The sequence below is a fragment of the Trichosurus vulpecula genome, chromosome 1 (assembly GCF_011100635.1).
Source record: "Trichosurus vulpecula isolate mTriVul1 chromosome 1, mTriVul1.pri, whole genome shotgun sequence".
In the NCBI taxonomy this organism is placed as follows: Eukaryota; Metazoa; Chordata; class Mammalia; order Diprotodontia; family Phalangeridae; genus Trichosurus; species Trichosurus vulpecula.
The window spans coordinates 5,194,076-5,221,036 of record NC_050573.1 but is presented as its reverse complement, the minus strand read 5'-3'; the positions used below and the strand labels follow the sequence as shown (position 1 = coordinate 5,221,036).

Genomic DNA, 26,961 nt, shown 5'->3' with positions numbered 1-26,961 from the left:
CCTGAAAACAGGCCACTGGATTGGGACATTTGGGGAGGGAGTTAGCAGAAACCACTGAGAGGACCAGAGGCAGTCTCCCAGGAGACTCAGTTGCTGAGTCAAGTCAGGTAAACCTGCATTTATTAAGTGCCTACTAGATGCCAGGCACTGTGATCTGGTGACTGAATGGCTGATCAGCCCCAGGTATCTGATGACAGAGCACTGGAGGAAGGACTTGTCTACACTATGTGACCTGAGACACTCTGTCAGAGGAGAGGACATTGCTGCTCACCTGGGGGGGGGCCCTGCTGGTGAGGAACTTGGGGCCCATTCTGTGTTCCTTCCTGCTCCCCATTCTGGTCTGCACCCAGGGCCCTGGGGTCCTATAAGGCTGAGCTAGAAAGCAGAAGGCAGCCATGAGAGGGGTGGGCCCTTCCCCCCTCCCAGACCTGCCTCTGCCTTGAAAATACCCACAGTCCTCCCTGCAGCTCATCTGTGTCCAGGACTTGGGTCTAGGCAATATGCATTTATGAAATGCCTACTGTATGCCTCACTCCATTCTAGGTGCTAGAGATGCCAAGGAGACAGAACTAAACTAAAACTGTGCCCCTCTCTCCCCACAGATGACAGGTCATGGGAGGAGGGAGGGGGCAGTGACACCTGCGGGGAGGAGAGAGGGGCCATGGGCTAGAGCAGGGAAGGTGAGGTTGGAGGATCCTTTCCCAGGGAGTCTGAACCCTAGAAATGAAGGGACGGAGCCTGGTTGGGGCCCAAGGTCATCCATGTGACGGGAGGGGATTTGGGGAACAGGAGAGGGGAAGTGAGGGGGGAGGGAAGGGTGAGAATGGAAGTAAACCGGGGATGGGGGGGAGAAAAGGGGAGAAGGGAGGGGGGGAGCAGAAGGCTGAGGGAGGGGAGAAGGGAGGGGAGGGAAAGGACGGGGGAGAGGGGGTAGAAGGGGGAAGGTGAGGGGAGAAAAGAGGGTGAGGAGGAGAGGAAATTGAGGGGGGAATAAGGGAAGAAAAAAGTAGGCGGGGCGATCCATCTTACTGCCCCCCTCCAAGGGTCCAGGATCCTTCGCCCCATTTCAGAGACGAGCCAACTGAGGCTAGGAAAGGGGAAGAGGGGCGGGGGCGGGGGTCCCAGTAGCTCGTACCCCTCCTGACCTCCCCTGGCGCCCCCTCCCCTCCCTTCGCCCCGGACCCAGGACAAACGCTGCCGATCCCGCAGGACCAAGAACCTCGCAGCTCCCACGGCCATCCGAGACTAAGAGGGCAGAAACTTCTGCGTCGGCGCAGTGGCTCCCTGCGGAGGACGCGCCCATTGGCTAGCTTCCGCGGGGAGGCGGGGTTCCAGTAGCTGTTCCCGGACCTGTCTCTTTCACCTTAGTTGACCGAAATTGCTGGAGGTAGGAATGTGTTCCTGACGCGCCTGCGCATCCTCCCCCCCCCCCCCCCACCGCCATCCGCTCCTCCCCCCTGCCTCCCGCATCAATGCCTGAAACTTCGAGCCAATCAGAGACGTCGCCACTGCCGGGGCCCCGACCCCCGTCCCCCTTCCCTCCCCGGCTCTCCTGAGCGGGTTCCTCCAGTGGGCTCGGTCGACTCCAGACTCATCGCTGACCGTCCATCTGCCCCCGGCTCCTCCCTGTCACTTGGAGCCACCCCCAGGTCCCGGGGGAGGTGCCTCACCTGTCTCTTGCTCCGGGAAATGGGCCCAGGACTGCTCTGGGGTCAGCGCCAGACACCACGGGCCCCCTCGGCATCTAAGCACCTGCCGGGGTCCCTCCGGGATTGCCAGGCGTCCTGGAGCTGGTTCTGGGGGGTCCAGTGTCCTCCCACCTCGCCTTTGGCTTTGCGGGTGCTTCCTCCAGGAGCACCCCGTTCTCCCCAGCCCTGCCTCCAGAGGAAAGACCCCTGCCTTGTCCAAGGGAGGGAGGCGATACAGTAGAGGAAGAAATAGCTCCTGACCGCCCCAGGCCTTCACCTCCCTCCCGGGGCCGTGCGACCCCCGTCCCTGCTTCCCAGAAGAGTCTCTGGTCATTGGCATTGGTTTGCCAAGCTCTGTACTTGGCTTATGCCCTTGGACCCTCAGCACAGCCCTGACAAATCGGGGCCCTCATTGCACAGAGGGGAAACTGAGGCACACTTGTTGCAGAGTGTCCAGAGCTAGACCTGAATGCAGGTCCCACACTCCACCTTGCTACCACCCATGCCCATCCTCAGAGAGCCTCCTGACCTTGATGCCATCCCTACTAAGGGTGTCCCCCCTGCCCCTCTCCTATCCCCCAGCACTCATAGCCTGATCACAGCCTTCAGGACTCCTGCTTGCTCTAGGTCAGACTTGGTGCTGTGTGAGCTTCAAGGCCAATGATAGGTTCCCATGTCCAGTCCTGGCGCCCTTTTTACAGCTTTCCAGTATTAAAAGCACTTGTGTCACCACATCCTGCAAACAAAATAAACCCTAGGACTTGTCTTTGGCATTTGACCAGCCTGGGGAACAGGGAGGGGAAAGGGCTTTCCTTGGATTCTGTCCCCCTTAAGTGTCCCAGCCAGGTCTGTAGAAGGGGCTTAAAGGTTTGGATAATTGACTGAGACGTTCCCAGCTGAGAACACTGGACTCTATCACAGAAATTATTGTGTAGACATCCTGTTGTTGTGTTCAGAGATCAGCTTCCCAGTTAATCTTGGCCAAGGCCTGGCCAGCTGGGAGCTTGTCTGAAAACTCCAGCTGTTTGATTGGAGTTTTCCAGGACTCAGTGATTGACTGGTGGAGACCACCTAGATCATGGCATGGCATCCAGGGAAGGGAGGCAGGGTCTGGGGAGGCCCAAGATTGTGTAGGAAGGAAGCAGGCTGTTAGCACAGCCTTTCCGGAGGCCATGGGGTGAGGGGGTGGTTATACCCCTCCTAGCAAGAGGTACAAGTGGGGGAGGGGAAGAGGCACCTCTGTAGCTGGAGGGCGCAGGGTGTGCCAAGTCCAGGGGTTCCCCAACTTGGCCTCAGGTGAACCAGGACAGGCAGGAGAGGGCTAGGTTAGGAAGAGCTCTGAAGGCCAAGCAGAGCATTCTGTATTGGATCCTAGAGCCAACAGGGAGCGGCTGGAGTTTACTGCGTAGGGGGAAGATAGCTTCAGAACAAACTTTAGGAAAATCACTTTGGTGGCTGAATGGAAGGTGTTGTTCAGTGGGTGCATGCTGGAGGCAGGGAGATGCCAAGCAGCTCCTGCAAGAGTCCAGGCTTGAAGTGAAGGAGTCAGGAGGACCTGAGTTCAAATCTGGCCTCAGACACTTGACACACTTACTAGCTGTGTGATGTGAATAGAAAGGAATATGCCTTTTCCTCAGTGGTACATGGCACATACTCAGAAATTGACCGTGTACTAGAGCATAAAAAACTCACCATCCAGTGCAGAAAGGCAGAAATAGTCAATGCATCCTTTTCAGACCACGATACAATAAATGTTATTTGTGGTAAAGGACCATGGAAAGATAAACTAAAAATTAATTGGAAACTAAATAATCTAATCCTAAAGAACGAGTGGATCAAACAACAAATCATAGAAACAATTAATAACTTTATTTGAGAGAATGACAATAATGAGACAACATACCAACACTTATGAGATGCAGCAAAAGCAGTTCTTAGGGGAAGTTTTATATCTCTAAATGATCACATGAATAAAGTAGAGAAAAAGGAGATGAACGAATTGGTCATGCAACTGAAAAAGCTAGAAAAAGAACAAATTGAAAATGCTCAATTAAATACCAAATTAGAAATACTGAAAACCAAAGGAGAGATTGATAAAATTTAAATCAAGAAAACTATTGAACTAATAAATTAACTAAGAGCTGGTTTTATGAAAAAATCAATAAAATTGATAAACCTTTGGTCAACTTGATCAAAAAAAAAAGAAAGAAGAAAACCAAATGACCAGTATCAAAAATGAGAAGGGTGACTTCCCCTCCGATGAAGAGGAAATTTAAACAATAATTAGAAATTATTTTGCCCAATTGCATGCCCATAAATTTGACAACCTTAGGGAAATGGATGAATATTTACAAAAATATAAATTGCCCAGGTTAACAGAAGAGGAAGTCAAATACCTAAATAACCCCATCTCAGAAAAAGAAATTGAGCAAGCCATCAATGAACTCCCTAGGAAAAAATTTCCAGGGCCCGATGAATTTACATGTGAATTCAATCAAACATTTAAAGAGCAGTTAATTCCCAAACTGTATAGACTATTTGGGAAAATAGGTGGAGTCCTACCAAATTCTTTTTATGGCACAAATATGGTACTACTACTTAAGCCTGAAAGAGTCAAAACAGAGAAAGAAAATCATAGACCAATTTCCCTAATGAATATTGATGCAAAAATTTAAATAAAATATTAACAAAAAGATTGCAACAACTTATCATGAGAATAATACACTATGACCAGGTAGGATTTATTCCAGGAATGCAAGGCTGGTTCAGTATTAGGAAAACTGTCAGCATAATTGATCACATATCAACAACAAAACTAGCAGAGATCATACCATTATCTCAATAGATACAGAAAAAGCTTTTGACAAAATACAGCACCCATTCCTATTAAAAACATTAGAAAGCATAGGAATAAATAGAGTCTTCCTTAAAATCATAAGTAGCATCTGTCTAAAGCCATCAGCGTACCTTATATGTAATGGAGATAAGCTAGGTGCACTTCCAATAAGATTGGGGGTGAAACAAGGATTTCCATTATCACTCCTATTATTCAATTTGGTACTAGAAATGTCACCTTTATCAATAATAGAAGAAAAAGAAATTGAAGGAATTAGAATAGGCAAAGAAAAAACTAAGTTATCACTCTTTGCAGATGATATGATGATTTACTTAGAGAATCCCAGAGAAAATGAGACTCTGGCTTTCACTATGCCCATGGACATTTGGGTATTTGTAGGGCAAGTCATGCCAGTATTTGTAACAACAATGCTGCTAGCAGCTGCTGTGGAGGCGAAAGACTAACAATGCCAGCACACAGAAGGGCTGCCAGCACAGGTTCTTTGATCTGCTTTTCTAAGGAAAGCAACTTTAAAGGGTTATCAATTTCACTTTAATTAAACATACATATACCATTCACTTAGCTCAGGAGAAAAAGCCAGAATCCTGAACTTCAGAGAAAACAGAAACTGAAATTTCAAACAGAGAAAATATCAACAGACAGGCTTCTAGTTGTCTGACCAAAGCTACGCATACATAGTTACCAGAGAGACAAGCACCAACATCTGGGTTTTCAAAGGCGGGGGGCTCCTTAATGGCTACCCAGAGTCTCATCTGGCCAAATCACAAGACACCCTTCCATTGAGTGAGCCCCAAACAAAATGCTAACCTCAGAGTATATATACACTTCTTCAGAGTCAGAGGGCTTCACACCTCTCAAGGGTTTCATGCCTCTTGTGACATAATTAGCAATAGGGTTTGGGCCTTCCTACAAATACAAGATTTAATCAAAGGCACTTGATTGCCTCCAAGACAACAAAAAGTCCCACTTTGCTTGCCCTTACAGTGTTCCTAACATGTTCAGTCAGACATTTTGGATGCTGCCTTGCAGAGGAAGTTTAAAAGGGGAAGTGTCTCAGGGGAATGATTATAAGTTTAGTTTTGGTCTTGATGAGTTTAAGATATTTATGGGATATCCAGTTTAAGTTGTCCAATAGCTGAAGATGCAAAGCTGGAGGTCAAAGCAGAGAGGGTAGGGCTGCATAAGAAAATTCAAAAATCTTCTATGTAGAGATGATCATTGAAACTACAAGAGTTATTGAGATCAACAAGTAAAGTGTTGTAGGAGAGAATAGAAGAAAGCTGAATACAGAAACCTGGGGGACAGCCAAGGTTAGTACAACAGCATCAAGATCCAAAAAAATCTGTAGAAGATTGGAGGATGAGGCAGATCTGTCAGTGACCCAACATTCAACTAACATTGGTTAAGCACTTCCTCCTCCTCCTCCTCCTTCTCCTCCTTGTTCTTCTCCCCTCACCACCTATAAGATGTTTTTTGTATTTGATGTTTCATCCATGTGGGCTGTCAGTCATCTTACACTCCCACATCACGGGTACCTCTTTCCAACCTCCTAAGTTGTCTTGGGCTGGAAGAATGTTGCCCCTTCACCTTTTGTTGGCTCTGCCACTTCAGAAATCAATTTGAGGCATTATTTTAAAGTCGTTTGGAGGGAATGTTGGGAGAACTTGCTGAGTGCTTCCTCTACTCCACCATCTTGCTTCCCCACCCTCAGCTTACATTCACAACCAGTGACACTGTTCTCCTTGCTGTTCATTACACTGGACATGTCATCTCCTGATTACAAACATTTTCATTGGCCCCTTGCCTGATATTCTCTCCTTCCTCATCTCTGATTTCTGGCTTCCTTCAAATCCTACTTAAAATCTCATCTTTTCCAAGAAGGCTCCTGATCCCTCTTAATGCAAATGCCTTCCTTCTATTGATTATGTCCAATTTGTCCTGCTTGTTTTTCATTGTGCAGAGTTGTCTATATTTTGTCTCCACCTTCAGTGTGTGAGCTCGCCGAGGGCTTGGACTGTTTTCACCTTTTTAAACTTTCTTGTGTATAGCACAGTACCTGGCACAGAATAGGAGCTTAAATAAATATTACTCACTTACCAGATCAGCACCAGGTGCTCATGACAAATTTTATTAAACCTATCAAATATATTCTTTAGGACAGCAAACTTTACAATTAAGCAGAAGTAAAGCAGGGACAGGCTAAAGACAGTTCAGCGTTTGATTTGACAGTCTAATTTTTGAATCTCTTCCCTACTTGGAAAGAAGTACAGTTCCCAACACCTGAACTCTTGTGGCCAGACAATGCCTCCCAAGAGGTTGTTATATTCATGTTCCCTCCTTTCTCAAATGAGATTTCATAAATTTATCTGCTTGTCTGTTGCATCTCTGACCTCCAATAGAATCTAATTTCCTTGAGGGCAGGGACTGTCTTTTTCCTTCATCCTCACAGCTTTGCACAGTGCCTTGAATATATTAGATAGTTCATAAATACTTAAGTGATCAGAAGCTATCTGGTGGTCTTCAGGGGTGTTCTCCTCCTCTCCCTGGATCATGCTAATGTGGCAACCACTTGAATCTCTAATTTCCACTCTCATCTGCCCTGACAGATTAGGTCCCCAGGGTTCAGCTGCGATTTTCCTTAATTAGGATTGGAGGGACAATCCCAAAGGTTTGCCAGGAGTCCCCATCACGTATAGTGCTCGTTATTATTTAGCTACTAGAACTCCATTAGCATTTAGAAATGGATTCTTTGGAAGATGTAGCAAGAACAATGGTTACAATCTGTGTAACAATAGTTACTATAGTAACACTAGTCTTGTTGTTCAATGTCGGGGCACACACTCTCTCCTTGCTCATATATGTCCCTTAGTGAGAATGGGCTCAAAGGTAAGGTACGGCAGTTGTGAGGCATATGTGTGGCCCTGGGTACAGATAGAGATTAACATTATACTATTATATTAATAACTAATTATTAATTTGTGATCCAGCCTTTTGCATCTTTTTTTAATTTTTTTTTTTTTTTTTAGTTTACAACACTCGGTTCTACGTAATTTTGAGTTCCAGGTTTTCTTCCCTCCCTCCCCTCTGCCTCCCCAAGATGGCATGGAATCTGATATATCTTCCACATATAGCTTCGCATTGAACTAATTTACACACTAGTCAAGTTGTGGAGACAAATTATGACCAAAGGAATGAATCATGAGAAAGAAGAAACAGAACAAAAAAAACCCCAAAAACAAAAACAAAGGAGAGAAAAAAAGGGGAAAAATGGCGAGCATAAAGTGTGCCTCAATCTGCATTCATACTTCATAGTTCTTTCTCTGGATGTAGATAGCATTCTCCGTGGTGAGTCCTTTGGAGTTGTCTTTGCACCTTGTGTTGCTGAGAAGAGCAAAGTCTATCAGGGTTAGTCCTCACAGAATCCATATGTCTGTGGTTGGGTATAATGTCATCCTTTTCCTTCTATTTCTGTTAAGACCCAAGTGCTGGAAAGGTCAGGCAGTTTGAGAAGGGTGTAATTTTAAAGTAACCTTCTACCAGCCCCAAGACATCTACGTGGGCAGGGACCCTTACTTTTGTTTATAGGGCGAACAAAAGCCAATTGTAGCTTCTTATCTTACCCTAGCATGGCTCCTTGTCCTAGACCTCCTCCTCATTAAGTATCTACCAATCAAGGTTGAGTTTTATTTGTCTGGGGAGTTCCGTGTCACAAGGCATACATCTGACTGAAGGTATTTTTGAATCTCCTATGGCTCCTTTGGTTACCAACAGAAACCACTGATTGGCAATTTATTATTAGCTAGCATAATTAATAAATTGATTATTAATTATCTGTAAACTATGTCTCATGGAGTCATATTTGCTACAAATTGATGACCACAAAGGGACTAGAACTCTGTACCCCAGATTCTTATTAGAAAACTTTGCCTTAGCTTTTGGGGTTCAAGTGGAAAATTTATCGCCTTACAAGGGGAAACTTTTTGTTAGAAACTCTGGCTATAGATTGACTCTTTTCCTATTACCGACAGGTCTTCTCTAGGTAAGAATATGTTCTATTTCTGTTCTGAAAATGTTGTATGTGGTGCAGCTTTCAATAACTGGCCACTCTCACAGTAGGGTCATTAATAGAATGCATTCTAATTGATAGAGATCACCCGAAGTAGGCTAGGGAGAAAAAGTACAATTTTGTGCAACTTCTAGATTTGAGGTATTATGAAGTTCTGTCTAAGAACCCCAAGCTGCTTAGCAGTGTGCTTCAAACCTTTGTTGGACATCTGGCTTCAAAAGGAAAGTCTAGGCTGTTGAGTTATAGAGAATAAACTTTTAAAAATCTTAATACCCTATTTTTCCTAATTATATGGAAAAACAATTTTAACATTAAAAAAATTTCAGGTCCAAATTCTCTCCTTCCCTCTCTCCTCCCCCCCCCACCTCATTGTGAAGGCAAACAATTTGACATAGGTTATACATGTGTAGTCATGCCAAACACTTTTCTATGCAAGCCATTCTGTGAAAGAAAACACAGACAAAAAACCCAAGCAAAATAAAGTAAACAAAGAAAAGTATCTGATTTGCTTTGAGGCTCCACCAGTTCTCTCTCTGAATATGGCCAGCACCTGTCATAAGTCCTACAGAATTGTCTTGGTATAACAACAATGTTGTTAGCAGCTGCTGTGGGGGCATAAGACCAATAACTCCAGCACACAGGAAGGCTGCTAGCACAGATTCTTTGATCTGCTTTTCGAAGGAAAACAACTTTAAGGGGTTTACAATCCCATTTTAACTAAACATACATATATCATTCACTTAGTTCAGGGGGAAAAGCCAGCACCTTGAACTTCAGAGCAAATACAAACAGAAATTGCAAACAGAGACAATATAAACAGAACAGATAGATTTCTGTCTGACCAAATCACAATACATGATTACCAGAAAAGCACCAAAATCTGGGTTTTTCAAAGCCAGAGAGGGGGCAGTGCTTCGAGGGCTACGCAGAGTCTTGTCACCAACAATCTTTAAATGAGTGTGCTCCAAAGGCAAAATGCCAACCTCAGATCTTATATACACATCTCAGGGTCAAGGGGCATCACAGCCATGTGACTCAAACCCATGTGAGCTATGCCTTCCCTTGACATAAGCCGGTCATCAAAGACTCCCAATTCAATCAAAGATTCCTTAGTGCTGAGAAGCACTCCAAAACAAAGATAACAAAAAGTTCACTTTGCTTGCCATTACATTGGAAAGGCAAGACTCATCAAAGGCACTGGATTACCTCAGAATTCCAAAAAGAGAGAACAATAAAAATGTCCCACCCAAATTGCCATTACACTTGGATGACAGGATTGCTGAGAATAGCTAAGTGCAGATCATCATGCAGCATCACTGTTACTGTGTACAATGTTCTCCTGGTTCTGCTCATTTCACCTTGAATCAGTTCATGTAAGTCTTTCCATGTTTCCCTGAGAGCATCCTGCTCATCATTTCTTCAAGCACAACAGTATTCCCTCACAATCACAACTTGTCCAGCCATTCTTCTATTGCTGGACATCCCCTCAATTTCCAATGCTTTGCCGCCACTAAAAGAGCTGCTGTGAATATTTTTGTACACATAGGTCCTTTTCCTTTTTTCATCTCTTTGGGATAGAGACCTTACAGTAGTATTGCTTTGTCAAAAGGTCTACATGGTTTTATAACCCTTTGGGCATAATTCCAAATTGCTTTCTAGAATGGTTGAATCAGTATAGAACTTCACCAATAATACATTAATGTTTTGATTTTTTGACATCCCCTCCAACATTTTCATTTTCCTTTACTGTCATATTAGCCAATCTGACAAATGTGAAGTAGTAGCTCAGAGTTGTTTTGATTTGCATTTCTCTCATCAATAGTGATTTAGAGCATTTTATGTGACTATACATAAGTTTATATTACTATAGATAACTTTGTCTGAAACTACCTGTTCCCTCTTTGAACCAATTTCTATGAGAATGAGGTTTGTGTGCTCCCCTCCCCACTTCCTCCATTTCCCCCACTACTGTTAAATCTCTTTGGGGCCTCTTTTATGTCAGATTATTTATTCCATTCTACCTCTCCCTACTCTCTTTTCCCAGCATATTCTTCTTTAACAACCTTTAATTTTGTTTTTTTAGATAATCAGACCATTATATTCAACTCACACCTCTGATTTCTATGTATACTCCTTCCAACTGCCCTAATAATAGCAAAGGTTTTAGGAGTTACAAATATCATTTTCCCATGTAGGAATATAAACAGTTTAACCTTATTGATACGCTTATGATTTCTCTTTTCTCTTTCTCTTTTTAATGTTTCTTTTCCATCTTGTATTTGAAAATCAAATCTTTTATTCAGCTCTAGTCTTTTCATCAGGAATCCTTGAAAGTCTTCTATTTCTTTGAATATCCAATTTCCCCAGAAGAATTGTACTCAGTTTTTCTGGGTAGGTAATTCTTTGTTGTAACTCTAACTGCTTTCTAGAATATCATATTCCAAGCCCTCCAATCCTTTAAGGTAAAAGTTGTTAAATCTTGTGTTATCCTGACTGTAGCTCCATTATATTTGAATTGTTTCTTTTTGGCTGATTTCATTGTTTTCTCCTTCATCTGGGAACTCTGGAATTTGCCTCTAATATTCCTGGGAGTTTTAATTTTGGGATCTCTTTCAGGAGGCGATTGGTGGATTCTTTCAATTTCTATTTTATCCTTTGGTTCTAGAATATTATGGCAGTTTTCCTTGACATTTTTTAAATATTTAATTTATTTATTTTCAGTTTTCAACATTCATTTCCAGAAGTTTTAAATTTTCTCTCCCTCCCTCCCCACTCCTTCCCCAAGATGGCATGCAATCTGATATGTGCTCTACATATAGATTCCTACTAAGCACATTTTCACATTAGTCATATTGTATAGAACCATAATGAATGGGAGAAACCATGAGAAAGAAAACAAAACAAAACAGAGAAAAGAGTCTGCTTCACTCTGCCTTCTGACTCCAAAATTTTTCTCTGGATGTGGATGGCATTTTCCATCATGTGCCCTTTGAAAAAGTTTTAGATCATTGAATTGTTGAGGAGGGCTAAGTCTATCAAAATCAGTTCTCACACAGTGTGACTGTTACTGTGTACAATGTTCTGGTTCTACTCACTTTACTCAGAATCAGTTCATATAAGTCTTTCTAGGTTTTTCTGAAGGGCATCAGCTCATCATTTCTTATAGTACAATAGTATTCCATTACATTTATATACCACAACTTGTTTAGCCATTCCCCAACTGATGGGCATCCCCTCAGTTTCCAGTTCTTGGCCACCACAAAAAAAGCTGCTATAAATATTTTTGTATGTGTGGGGCTTTCCCCATTTTTATGACCTCTTTGGGATACAGCCCTAGAAGTGATATTGCTGGGTCAAAGGGTGTGCATGTTTTTATAGCCCTTTGGGCATAGTTCCAAATTGCTCTCCGGAATGATTGGATTAGCTCACAATGAATTAGTGTTCCACCTTTCCCACCTATTCTACAGCATTTGTCATTTTCCTGTTTTGTCATGTTAGCCAATCTGATAGGTGTGATGTGTTACCTCAGAGCTGTTTTGATTTGCATCTCTCTAATCAAGTGATTTAGAGCATTTTTTCATATGGATATTGATAACTTTAATTTATTCCTCTGAAAATTGCCTATTCATATCCTTTGACTATTTATCAATTGGGGAATGACTTGTATTCTTGGAAATTGGACTCAGTTCTGTGTATATTTTAGAAATGAGGCCTTTATCAGAGACACTAGTTGTAAAAATTCTTTCCCAGTTTTCTGCTTTCTTCCTAATCTTGGTTGCATTGGCTTTGTTTGTGCAAAACCTTTTCAATTTTATGTAATCAAAATTATCCATTTTGCACTTCATAATGTTCTATATCTCTTGTTTGGTCATAAATTCCTCCATTACCCATAAATCTGACAAATAAACTATTCCTTGCTCCCCTAATTTGTTTATAGTATCGGCCTTTATACTTAGATCATGTACCCATTTGGACTTTATTCTGGTATATTGTGTCAGATGTTGGTCTTTGCCCAGTTTCTGCCATACTGGTTTCCAGTTTTCCCAACAGTTTTTGTCAGTGTGTTCTTATCCCAGAAGCTGGGGTCTTTGGGTTCATCAAACAGTAGATTGCTATAATTATTAACTATTGTGTCTTGCATACTTAACCTATTTCACTGATCTACCCCTCTATTTATTAGCCAGTACTAAGTGGTTTTGATGATAGTTGCTTTAAAATACAATTTAAGATCTAGTATGGCTAGGCCACCTTCCCTAGCATTTCTTTTCATTAATTCCCTTGATATTCTGGACCTTTTGTTCTTCTAGATGAATTTTAATACTACTTTTTCTAGCTCTACAAAATAATTTTTGGTATCTTGATTGGTATGGCACTGACAAAGTAAATTAATCTAGGTAGAATTGTCATTTTTATTGTATTAGCTTGGCCTACCCATGAGCAACTAATGTTTTTCCAGTTATTTAGATTTGACTTTATTTCTGTGAAAAGTGTTTTGTAATTGTGCTCATATAGGTCCTGGGCTTGTCTTGGCAGGCAGACATCCAAATATTTTATAGTGTCTACAGTAATTTTAAATGGAATTTCTCTTGCTATCTCTTGCTGTTGGGCTTTGTTATTAATATATAGAAAGGCAGATGATTTATGCGGGATTATTTAATATTCTGTAACTTTGCTAAAGCTGTTTACTATTTCAAGTAGTTTTTTACTTGATTCTCTAGGATTCTTTAAGTAAATTATCATATAATCTGCAAAGAGTGATAACTTGGTTCCTTCCTTCCTTCCTTCCTTCCTTCTCTTCTTTCTTCCTTCCTTCCTTCCTTCCTTCCTTCCTTCCTTCCTTCCTTCCTTCCTTCCTTCCTTCCTCCTTCCTTCCCTCCTTCCTTCCTCTTTCCTACCTTCCTTCTTTCCTTCCTTCCTTCCTTCCTTCCTTCCTTCCTTCCTTCCTTCCTTCCTTCCTTCCTTCCTTCCTTCCTTCCTTTCCTTCCTTCCTTCCTTCCTTCCTTCCTTCCTTCCTTCCTTCCTTCCTTCCTTTTTCCTTCCTCCTTTTCCTCTTTCATCTATTTTTTCATATAATTATCTCACTTTCCTTCTTTGAATCAATCAATCTATCTATCTATCTATTTATCTATTTTCCTTCTGCCTGGAGATATTATGTATCTGGCAGGACCTAAAGGCCCTTTGACATACTAATTGTCTTCTTCTTAGTGTTGTCCCTTTGATCAATAAACTTCCTCAGATGTTGTGTCTAGAATTGCACACAATGAACAAGATATGGTGGGATAAGGTAAAATATGATGCTCCAGTCCTTTGCCTAGTATTAGATAAATAACTTTTTTAATATAATGTTTTATTTTTCCTCAATTGCATGTTAATTTTAAAAAAAAATTAAATTTTTGAGTTCCAAAATCTATCCCTCCTTCTAGTCCCTCCCCTATCCCTTCCTGAGGCTCTAAGAAATCCCATATAGTTTACGATGTGTAATCATGGAAAACATTTCTCTATTGGTCAGTTTGTCCAAGGAGACTAGAATAAAAGAGAATGAATGAAACAAGAAGAATGGAATGTTTCTGTCTGTATTCATACAGTGTCAGTTCTTTCTCTGGAGGTGGATAGTATGCTTCATCACAATCCTTTGACATTATCTTGGATCATTGTATTGCTGAGAATAGCTAAGTCTTTCACAGTTCTTCCACCCACAACATTGCTGTTACTGTGTACAATGGTCTCCTGATTCTGTTCACTTCACTTTGCATTAGTTCACTTAAGGGTTTCCAGGATTTTTTGAAAGAATTCTGCTTGTCATTTCTATTAGCACAATAATATTCCCTTACAATCATATAGCCACTTCCCAATTGATGGACATTCCTTTGATTTCCAATTCTTAGCCACCACAAAAAGCTGTTATAAATATTTTTGTATGAATGGTCCTTTCCCCATTTTTGATGCTTTTGAGATACCAACATAGCAGTGGTATTGCTTTATAGTCCTTTGGGTGTAGTTCTGAATTGCTTTCCAGAATGGTTGGATCAGTTCACAACCCCACCAACAATGCATTAGTGTTACAATTTCCCCACATCTTCTCCAACATTTATCAGTTTCCTTTTTTTGATCACAATTGCCAATATAATAAGTGTGAGGTGGTACCTGAGATTTGTTTTAATGTGTATTTATCTAATCAGTAGTAGATATAAGACTCTTAATGCAGCCTTAGCTCACATTAGCTTGTCTGGCTGTTAAATAATTAAATTGTCACATACATAGGCATCTGTTTTCCCACTAATAACATTACATCCCATCTCATAAACCCTATGCTTGATTTTTCAAATGAACTGCTATGTACTGGTATCTCTCTCATAAGATACTTGTGAAATTGATTTTTGAACAAATATGTAATACCTAACTTTTGTCCCTATTAAATTTCACCTGAAAAATTATGCCAAATATTCTAATAAAAGGATTTTGGCAACTAGATGACTGTGTCATTGAGTATATTAGCTGTCTTACTCAGGTTTGTGTTATATGAAAAACTGATTATGATGTCTCCTTTGCATGAATCCAAATCATTGATTAAAAAATATGTACAGAACAGTACAGTGTAGAAGACAGAGCACAGGCCTCTAAGTGAAGATGTATGAGGTTGATTCACTAATCCGGGGGTTCAGTTATAGGTTATGCTTGAAGAAGAGGGTAGTATGGAAAAGGTGATGTAGCTCCATTTTAAGAGAATCAATAATATTAGCTGTGGCTTCAATAAAATTATGTGTGGGATCATAAAAAGTCAAAGCACCACTACATTTCTGTGAAAATCAGTTCATACCAACTCTGGAGAGTTCACTGTTTAATTTTCAGTGAGATGAATTGCACCTTGGAAATTGAATAATGCTGCTAACAGGGCTTGATTTACTGTTTTGGTGACTTCTAGACTTAAGGAAATGAATGAAAAAATGTCAGTGATGCCGATTAAATGAAAAAGTTTGTGGCACATTTTCACAGAGCTCTTAGTTAAACATTTACCAGCACAAAGCTGGGTTCTTTGACAACATGTAGTGAGTTCGAAAAAGAACCAGATGAAATTCAAATATCAATGAGATGGTGAGTCACAGGCTTCTACGCTGATGTGTTGTTATCAAAACTTTCAATGCCTCTAGCAGGAATTGTGAGGGAATATCAAAGAATAATTTCAGGCCTTGGAACCTACTTGTTTCTTTATCCCTTCTTGGGTGTTCCATTCTGGCTTCAGCAGAATGATATAACATTTGGGAATAAAGATGCAGCCCAGTAACCCAGCACTGGAAGCTAGGATGGAGAAGATCTCTACAACAACCATGGCCTTGCCTTTGGTGCTCTGGTATGTCGGGAGGAAGGAGACCCACACACTACAGAACATTAACATACTGAATGTGATGAACTTGGCTTCATTGAAGGTGTCAGGCAGGTTTCTAGCCAGGAAAGCCACAGTAAAGCTTCCCAGGGATAGAAAGCCCATATAGCCCAGGACACAGTAGAAGGCAATATCAGAGCCCTCATCACATTGAATGATGATGTGACCAGGTTCAGAATGTGGGTCCATGTCTGGGAAGGGGGGAGAAGTTCCCAGCCAAATGCTACAGAGAATCACTTGAATGCCAGAGCAGATGAGAACAACGGAGTTACACATCTTAGATTGTACCCACATCCTGATTCGACTTCCTGGCCTTGTTACCCTGAAGGCCAGAACCACCATCATGGTTTTTGCCAAAATGGAGGACACAGCCACAGTGAAGACAACTCCAAAAATTGTTTGTCTGAGGAGGCAGGTGGCTACAGTGGGACGTCCAATGAAGAGCAAGGAGCAAAGGAAACAGAAAGTGAGGGACATGAGGAGAGTATAGCTGACAGTCAGGTTATTGGCCTTGACTATAGGAGTGTCTTGAAACTTTACAAAAACCCAGAGAACCAGAGCTGTCCGGAGGGAGAAAGAAATAGCTATAAATGCTAGTGTTATCCCCAAAGGTTCTACAATATCCAGGAAAGTCACAACCTTTGGGAAGCAGGGATCTCTCTCCTTACTTGGATACTCATCTTCTGGGCACTTCACACAGTGGTCCACATCTGAAGAAGAAAGAAATCAAGTCAGATCCTATCTTTTAGAGGAGGAGCTATTGTTAGTGTTCTCTCTGAGATTACTTTCCATCTACTCTATCTTCTCATTATGTTACTATTCACTTATTGTCTTCTCTATTAAAAGGTGAACTCTTTGAATGAAGGAATTATTTTTGGCATTCTACGGACTCCCTGCATTTAGCATTGTGCCTGGCCTTAACATATGCTTGATAATCCCTACTGCCTGTTGTCTGGTCTGTAATTAGTGCACAGCATTTTTCTGGTGGTTGCTTGTATTGTGATTGTATTTAGGTCATAATGTATGACCTAAGTAAATAAGGTATTCTAAAACCAGTTTCAACAGTGTTTGATTTTTGAACATCATTTGTTACACAGGATTCACTGCAGTAAAATACTTTTAGATGCTTTATTAACAACAACAACAAAAAAGAAAATAACTCCTGTCCTAATCCCTGACCGACTCTATCACGAATTAAGTGATCTGCATTCAAAAAATCCTGCCTATTTGTGCCTCATTTTTTTCCCTGCATAATTCACTCTTTTCGTAATCAAGCATATCTTTATTATCAGACATGAGACTTAAATATATGACCATTTAAAGATTTTTTGTTGTTTTGTTTCTTTTTTTATTGTTTTTATATCTTCATTTAGCTTTTTACTTTTCCCCAGTTACACATAAAGACAATTTTTAACATTTCTTTTTAAAACTTTGAGTTCGGGGGATGTGGGGGTTGGGGGGTGGAGCCAAGATGGTGGCTGAAAAGAAGGGACTTGTGTGAGCTCCCCCCCAGGTCCCTCCAAACACTTATAAAAATGCTCTGAACAAATTCTAGAACTGCAGAACCCACAAAATAGAAGAGGGAAGCAGGGATTCAGCCCAGGACAGCCTGGATGGTTGTCAGGTAAGGTCTATTGCATGGAGCTGGGAGTGGAGCAGAGCAGACCCCAGTGTGAGCTGCGCCCGGACCAACCAGACCAGGAGCTGGGTGGAAAAGGCTCTAGCACCCTGAATCAGTGTGCTGTGGCAGTTACCAGACTTCTCAACCCACAACAACCAAAGACAACAGAGAAGGTTAGTGGGAAAAGCTGCAGGAGACAGAGTGAAAGGAGTTGGTGGTTTGGCCACCACCCCAGGGGCAGCGGGGGTGATGCAGTTACAGAACTACAGCTGCAGTTGCTTCCAGCCCCAGTCCCACTTGGTGGGAGGAGTTAAGTGGAGGATCAGGGCAGGAGTGCAGAGCCTGCTTAAGATCTGAGTCCAGTCCGGGTTGGTGGTTCATGAGGGAGGAGGAGTGCTGCTGTGGCAAAGCTGGCTGTATAGAAATAGCTCTGAAAACAACAGTACATCCCCTCAAGCTTGGAACAAAGTACTCTCTACTCTACAAGCAGTCATACCCCGACGAAAAACTCAAGGGTCAGGTAGTTGGCTGGGAACATGGCCAGGCAGCGAAAACACTCTCAGATTCAGACTCAGACTTTGGAATCTTTCTTTGGTGACAGAGAAGAGCAAAACACACAGCCAGAAGAAGCCAACAAAGTCAAAGAGCCTACATCAAAAGCCTCCAAGAAAAACATGAACTGGTCTCAGGCCATGGAAGAGCTCAAAAAAGATTTGGAAAAGCAAGTTAGAGAAAAAGAGGAAAAATTGGGAAGATAAATGAGAAGGATGCGAGAAAACCATGAAAAACAAGTCAATGACTCACTAAAGGAGACCCCAAAATACTGAAGAAAACAGCACTTTAAAAAATGGACTAAATCAAATAGCAAAAGAGCTCCAAAAAGCCAATGAGGAGAAGAATGCCTTGAAAGGCAGAATTAGCCAAATGGAAAAGGAGGTCCAAAAGACCACTGAAGAAAAGACTACCTTAAAAATTAGATTGGAGCAAGTGGAAGCTAGTGACTTTATGAGAAATCAAGATATTATAAAACAGTACCAAAGGAATGAAAAAATGGAAGACAATGTGAAATATCTCATTGGAAAAACCACTGACCTGGAAAATAGATCCAGGAGAGATAATTTAAAAATTATTGGACTACCTGAAAACCATGATCAAACTCATGACTCTCAAACACAAGAATCAAGAGAAGCAAGAAAGAGAAATCATAAGGGATTTACTAAAGTTGAACTGTTTTGTTTACATTCCTACATGGAAAGATGATGTATATAATTCATGAGACCTCAGTATTAGGGTAGCTGAAGGGAATATACACACATACATACACACATAAATACACATATACATACACAGACATATACATATATGTAGACAGAGGACACAGGGTGAGTTGAATATGAAGGGATGATATCTAAAAAAATAAAATTAAGGGATGAGAGAGGAATATATTGAGAGAGGGAGAAAGGGAGAGATAGAATGGGGTAAATTATCTCACATAAAAGTGGCAATAAAAAGCAGTTCTGTTGGAAGGGAAGAGGGGGCAGGTGAGGGGGAATGAGTGAATCTTGCTGTCATAGAATTTGACCTGAGGAGGGAATAACATAGACACTCAGTTGGGTATCTTACCCCACAGGAAAGAAAGAGGAAGAAGATAAAAAAGGGGGGACGATAGAAGGGCGGGCAGATAGGGGGAGGAAGTAATCAAAAACAAACACTTTCAAAAAGGGACAGGGTCAAGGGAGAAAATTGAATAAAGGGGGATAGGATAGGAAGGAGCAAAACATAGTCTTTCACAACATGAGTATTGTGGAAGGGTTTTATATAATGATATGCATGTGGCCCATGTTGAATTACTTGCCTTCTTTGGGAGGGTGGGTGGGGAGGGAAGAGGGAAGAGAATTTGGAACTCAAAGTCTTAAAAACAGATGTTCAAAAATTGTTTTTTGCGTGCAACTAGGAAATAAGATATACAGGCAATAGGGCGTAGAAATTTATCTTCCCCACAAAAAAGTAAGGGAAAAGGGAATGGGGGGGGTGTGGGGTGACAGAAGGGAGGGCTGACTGGGGAGTGGGGCAACCAGAATATATGCCATCTTGGAGTGGGAAGGGAGGGTAGAAATGGGGAGAAAATTTGTAATCCAAACTCTTGTGAAAATCAATGCTGAAAACTAAAAATATTAAATAAATAAAATAAAAATAACTTTGAGTTCCAAATTCTTTCCCTTCCTCCCTCTCCACCCTCCCCCATTGAAAAGGGAAGCAATTTGATATATGTTATATGTGTGTAGTCATGAAAAAACATACCCATAATAGTCATGTTGTGAAAGAAAACATAGCCAAAAAACTCATGAAAAATAAAGTAAAAAAAAGTTTGTTTTAATCTGTATTCAGACACCATTAGTTCTTTCTTCAGGAATGGATAGCATTTTTTTTTACCACAAGTCCTTCAACATTTTATTGGATCATTGTATTGGTGAGAACAGCTAAGTCATTCATAGCTTATCATCTTACAATATTGCTGTTACTTTCTATACAGTACGTTTCACTTTGCATCAGCTAGGATTAGAGCCAAGAATCACCTACCCAGCAAAACTGGGTGCAAGTCTCTCCAGATTTTTCTGAGAGCATCCTCCTCATCCTTTCTTATGGTACAATATTATTCCATCATAATCACATGCCACAACTCACTCAGCCATTCCTCAGTTGATGGATATTCCCTCAATGTCTAATTCTTTCCCCCAAGAAAAGAGCTGCTATAAATATTTTTGTACATATAAGTCCTTTTTCTTTTCTTTTTATCTCTTTTGGGATACAGACCTAGTAGTGGTATTTCTGGGTCAAAGGGCATGTATGATTTTTGTAGCCCTTTGAGGATCATTCCAAATTGCCCTGCAGAATGGTTTAATCAGTTCACAACTCCAACAGTGCATTGATGTCTCATTTTTCCCACCTCCCCTCCAACAGTTGTCATCTATCTTTTCTGCCCTATTTGCAAATTTGATAGGTATGCCTCAGAATTATTTTAATTTGCATTTCTCCAATCATGAGTTAGAGTATTTCTTCATATGGCTACACATAGCTTTGATTATTTTGTCTAAAAAGTGATCATACATTTTGGTCATTTATCAATTGGGGAATGGCTCTTATTTTTATAAATTTGACTCATTTCTCCATATTTTTGAGAAAAGAGGCCTTTATGAGAGAAACTTGCTTGAAATTTTTTTCACAGTTGATATTATTAAATGTGTTCCCCTCCATCCTATCCTCCCTGCTAATTCTGTTCTTTCCTTTTACCTTGTCCTTCCTCTAAAGTGTTTTGCTTCTGACTAACCCTTAATCCACTCTGTGCTCCCTTCTATCTTACCTCCCTTCACTTATCCCCTTCTCCTCCTACTTTCCTGTAGGGTAAGATAGATTTCTATACTTTATTGACTGCTTACATCCTCCTCCTCCTCCTCCTCCTCCTCCTCCTCCTCCTCCTCCTCCTCCTCCTCCTCCTCCTCCTCCTCCTCCTCCTCCTCCTCCTCCTCCTCCTCCTCCTCCTCCTCCTCCTCCTCCTTCTTCTTCTTCTTCTTCTTCTTTCTTCTTCTTCTTCTTCTTTTCCTTCTCCTCCTCTTCCTTTTACTCTTCCTTCTCCTCCCTGTCCTCCTTCTCTTCTTCCTCCTGATCCTCCTTCTTCATCTCCCCTCACCACTTCTAAGATGTTTTTGTATTTGATGTTTCATCCATGTGGGATCTCAGTAAGCTTGCACCCCCATATCACAGGTCCTTCTTTCCAACCTCCTAAGTTGTTTTGAGCTGTAAAAATGTTGCACCCTCAGCTTTTGTTGGCTCTGCCACTGCAGAAATCAATTTGAGAACTTATTTTAAAGTTCTTTGTAGAGAATGTTGGGAAAACTCAACTGAGTGGTTCCTCTACTCCACCATCTTGGCTCCCCATCCTCACCTTACTTTCACAACCAGTGACACTCTTCTCCTTGCTGTTCATTACACTGGACATGTAATCTCCTGCCTGATATTCTCTCCCTCCTCATCTCCAACTTCTGGCTTCCTTCAAATCCTACTTGAGATCTCATCTTTCACAAGAAGGCTCCCTGATCCCTCTCAACACAAGTGCCTTCCTTCTGTTGATTATCTGTAATTCATCTAACATGATGTTCATTTGTGCAGAGTTGTTTGCATGTTGTCTTAGGGCTTAGACTGTTTTCTCATTTTTAAAACTTTCCTGTGTCTAGCACAGTACCTGGCACATAGTAGGGGCTTAAATAAATATGACTCAATGACAGGATGAGCCCCAGGTACTCATGAGTAATTACGTTAAACCTATCAACCTCCTTGTCTTGGATCTCTTCCTCAATAAACATTACAATGAAGTGGAAGTGAAGCAGGGATAGGTTAAAGACAGTCCAGTGTTTGATTTGAAGTTTTCATGTTTGACTCTTTTCCTCACCTAGAAGGAAGTACCATTCCCAACTCCTGAACTCCTGTGGCCAGACAATGCCTCATCAGAGGTTGTTACATTCATGTTCCCTTCTTTCTCAAAAGAGCCTTCATGAATTTATCCGCTTCTCTGTTGCATCTCTGACCTCCAATCAAACATAATTTCCTTGAGGGCAAGGACTGTCTTTTTCTCTCATTTTCACAGCTTTGCGCAGTGCCTTGAATATATTAGGTATAAATACTTATGTGATTGGAAGCTATCTGGTGGTCTTCAGGGATGTTCTCTTTCTATCCCTGGTTCATGCTAGTGTGACAATCACTTGAATCTCAATTTCCATTCTCACCTATACTGGGAGATTAGGTACCCAGAGGTCAGTTGTCTTTTTCCTCCATTAGGATCTCAGGGGCAATCCCAATGTTTTGCCATTTCTTGTAGGATAGCTCAAGAGTCTCCATTATGTATAATACTCATTATTCATTAGCTAGCAGAACTTCGTTAGCTTTTAGAAAGGCACTCTTGGGAAGATACAGAAAGAACAATATTTCACGGTCTTCATAACTATAGTTACTATAATAACAATTGTCTTGTTGTTCAGTGTTGGGGCACAGACTCCTTGCTCATATACGTCCCTTAGTGAGAGTGGGCTCAAAGTTAAGGTACAGGGGTACTGAGGCATATGTGTAGGCCCGGGTACTGAGATAAATTAAATTAACATTAATAACTAATTCTTAATTTGTGATCTCTTCTTTTCCTTCTATTTCTGTTAAGACCCAACTCCTGAAAAGGTTAGGCAGTTTGAGAAGGGTATAACTTTAAAGTAATGTTATACTAGCCCCAAGACATCTACCTGGGCAGGGACCCTCACTTTTGTTTATAGGGTAAACAAAAGCCAACAGTAACTTGTTATTTTCCCTTGGCATGGCTACTTATCCTTGACCCCCTGCTCAGTAAATGGCTACCAATCAAGGTTCAGTTTCACTTGTTTGGAGAGTTCCCTGTCACAAGGTATATACCTGATGGAAGGCATTTTTGAATCTCCTATGGCTCCTTTGGTTAACAACAGAAACCACTGTTGGTCAATTTATTATTAGCTAGAATAATTAATAAATTGTTTATTAATTATCTGTGAACTATGTGTCATGGAGTCATATTTGCTACAGCTTGGTAGGGGTACCAGAGCCCTGTAACCCAGATTCTTATCAGAAAATTCTGCCTTATCTTTTTGTTTTGTTTTGGTTTTTTTTTTGGTTTTTTGGGGGGCGGGCAGGGCAATTGGGATTAAGTGACTTGCCCAAGGTCACACAGCTAGTACATGTGACAAGTGTCTGAGGCCGGATTTGAACTCAGGTCCTCCTGACTCCAGGGCCGGTGCTCTACTGACTGCTCCACCTAGCTGCCCCTGCCTTATCTTTTTGGGCCTAAGTGGAAAATTTGTCCACAAGGGGGAACTTTCTCTTAGAAACTCTGGCTGTTGATTGACTCTTTATTACCAACAGTTAGCTCTTCTCTGGGTAAGAGTACACTCTATTTCTGTTCTGAGTATGTTGTATGTGGTGCAGCTTTCAATAACTGGCCACTCTCACAGTAGGGTCTTCAATACAATGCATTCTAAATTGATAGAGATCACCTGAAGTAGGGTTGGGAGATAAAATACAATTCTTTTTATTCATGTCCTTTATTTTTATTTTTTTAATTAGATTTTTTTATTGTTAGTTTATAACACTTAATTTTATGTGTTCTTGAGTTTCATCTTTTCTTCCCTTCCCTCCCTTCCTCCCTCCCTTCCAAGATGGCATGCAGTCTGATATAGATTCTACATAAACCTTTGCATTAAACTTATTTACACAATAGTCAAGTTGCAAAGAATTATGACCAATGGAATGAATCATGAGAAAAAAGAAACAAAACTGAAAAAAAGATGAAAATAAAGAGAGCAAATAGCTTGCCTAGATCTGCATTCAGACTCCACAGTTCTTTCTCTGGATGTAGCTAGCTTTTTCCATCATGAGTCCTTTGGAGCTGTCTTTGAGCTTTGTATTGCTGAGGAGAGCCAAGTCTATCAAGGTTAGTCATCACAGAATCAGTATGTCTCTGGTTGTGTATAATGTTTTCCTGGTTCTGCTCCTCTCACTTAGCATCAGATCATGTAGGTCTTTCCAGGTTATTATGAAGTCCATATCTTTCCATTTCTTATAGCACAAAGGTATTCCATTACATTCATATACCACAAATTGTTCAGTCATTCCCCAATTGCTGGGCATCCCCTTGATTTCCAATTCTTTGCCACCACAAAAAGAGCAGCTATAAATATTTTTGTACATACAAGTCCCTTTCCCACTTGTGTGATCCCTTTGGGATATAGACCTAGGAGTGGTATTGCTGGGTCAAAGGGTATGCACATTTTTATAGCCCTTCGGGCATAGTTCCAAATTACTTTCCAAAATGGCTGGATATGTTCACAACTCCACCAACAATGTATTAATGTTCCAATTTTCCCACATCCTCTCCAGCATTTATCATTTTCCTGTTTTGTCAGCCAATCTGACAGCAGATATGTGGTACCTAAGAGTTGTTTTGATTTGCATTTCTCTAATGAATAGTGATTTAGAGCATTTTTTCATATGACTATATGACATATCTAATTTCTTCCTCTGAAAACTGCCTGTTCATATCCTTTGACCATTTCTCTATTGGGGAATGACTTTTATTCCTATAAATTTGGCTCAGTTCCCTGTATATTTTAGATATGAGGCCTTTATCAGAGACATTGGTTGTAAAGTTTTTCTCCCAATTTTCTGCTTCCCTCCTAATCTTTGTTGCATTGGCTTTGTTTATACAAAAACTTTTCAGATTAGCATAATCAAAATTATGCATTTTGCATTTTATAATAATAAATTACAATTTTGTGCCACTTCTAGCTTTGAGGTATTGTGAGATTCTGTCCCCAAACCCCAAATTACTTAACAATGTGCTTCAAGTCTTTGTAGGATATATGGCTTCAAAAAGAAAGTCTAGGCTGTTGATATGTGGAGAGAATAAACTTTTAAAAATCTCAATACTTTATTTTTCTTAATTATATGTAAAAATTATTTTAACATTTAAAAAATATTTGTGCTGTAACTATGCTCCCTCCCCTTCTCCCCCCTCCATTGGGAAGGAAAACAATTTGACATACTGAATTTCCCCACATATAAGATGCACCTTAATTTTGGGGCCCGAAATTGGAAAAAAAAATGTATTACATAAAATTATTGAACTCAAGTTTTATTCATCTGGTGATAGCTTTCAGGCACCTTTTGGGCAAGTCTGGTGCATGTACACATGCTTTCATGAACCTAAAGCACCAGTTGTGTCCTCCCTTGAAATCAGTAACTTCTTTTTCATCAGCAGTTCTTCTTGCCTCATGCTGAACCATCTTTGTGGACACAGGAATTCCAATTGCCCTTTGCTCTTCAATCCATATCTTCAGTTCCCTCTTTAAATCAGGCCGTTTTGCTGACTTGCCTCTCATGGCCTTCTTCTGTTGTGGTGTTATCAGTAGGGTTTCTTCTTCCCATAGTCAGTCTTGGATTGTTTTCTCAGTTGGAGGAGGACCAAACATACACTCAAGCAGCACGATTTCCATTCACTTTTGCAAACTGGATCACTTTTAACTTGAATTAAGCACTGTACGACAATATTTTCTCAGCCATTTTTGGGCAGAAGGTAGCAAAATGCACCCTAATATACCAGTAACAAATGTGAAACAATGAGCGCAAAGACAACAAGCGTGAAAAAGCGGGAAATGCAAGTAAAAAAATCTAGAACCACTGTATAAGATGCACCCAGTTTTTAGACTCCCAATTTTTTAAAATGGGTGCATCTTATACGTGGGGAAATATGGTAGTTATGCAAGTTTAGTCTTGCAAGACACATTTCCATGTAAGCCATTAAGTGAAAGAGAACACGGCCAAAAAAAACCCCAAGAAAAATAAAGAAAAAGTATCGTTGATCTGCATTCGTCTCTACCAGTTCTCCCTCTGAAGATGGCCAGCACCCCTTATACGTCCTATACGATTGTATTGGATCAGAGTGTTGCTGAGAATAGCCAAGTTATTCATTGTTGATCATCATACAATATTGCTGTTACTGTGTACAATGTTTTCCTGGTTCTGCTCATTAAACTTTTCATCAGTTTATGTAAGTCTTTCCATGTTTACCTGAGAGCATCGTGCTCATCATTTCTTCAAGCACAACAGTATTCCCTCACAGTTCATGTACAGCTTGTTCAGCCTCTCTTCTATTGATGAACATCCTCTCAATTTCCAATTCTTTGCCATTCACTAAAAGAGCAGCTGTAAATATTTTTGTGCACATAGGTCCTTTTCCTTTTTTTGCTTTTTCTCTTTGGGATACAGATCTTGTAGTGGTATTGCTTGGTCAAAGGGTATGCATGATTTTATAGCCCTTTGGGCATAGTTCCAAATTGCTCTCCAGAATGGTTGAATCAGTATATAACTTCACCAATAACACATTAGTATTTCAATTTTCACATACCCCTCCAATATTTGACATTTTAGTTTTCTGTCATATTAACCAATCTGACAGGTGTGAAGTAGTTGCTCAGAGTTCTTTTAATTTGCATTTTCCTCATCAATAGTGATTTAGAGCATTTTTATATGATTGTAGATAGATTTGATTACTTTGTCTGAAAATTGCCTGTTTATATCCTTTCACCATTTATCAATTTAGGAATGACTCTTTTACTCTGCATCAAAGAAGGAACTGTGTTCTCTATGAGCAAAGTAGAACCATCATATGTCAAAAGGAAGCCCAAACCCCCAAATTTTGAGATATCCCCAATCCAAATATTCATGTTATTTGTGCCCAACCTGTGGCATATCCTTCTGAGCTTGGATTGAATGGTTCCG

The 26,961-nt window shown here is 40.8% G+C and overlaps 1 pseudogene; it reads right to left on the bottom strand.

The window, feature by feature from the left end:
- Window positions 1-1,493: 1,493 nt before the first annotated feature.
- On the bottom strand, window positions 1,494-26,260 carry LOC118844863 (annotated as a pseudogene).
- Between the last annotated feature and the right edge of the window lie 701 nt (window positions 26,261-26,961).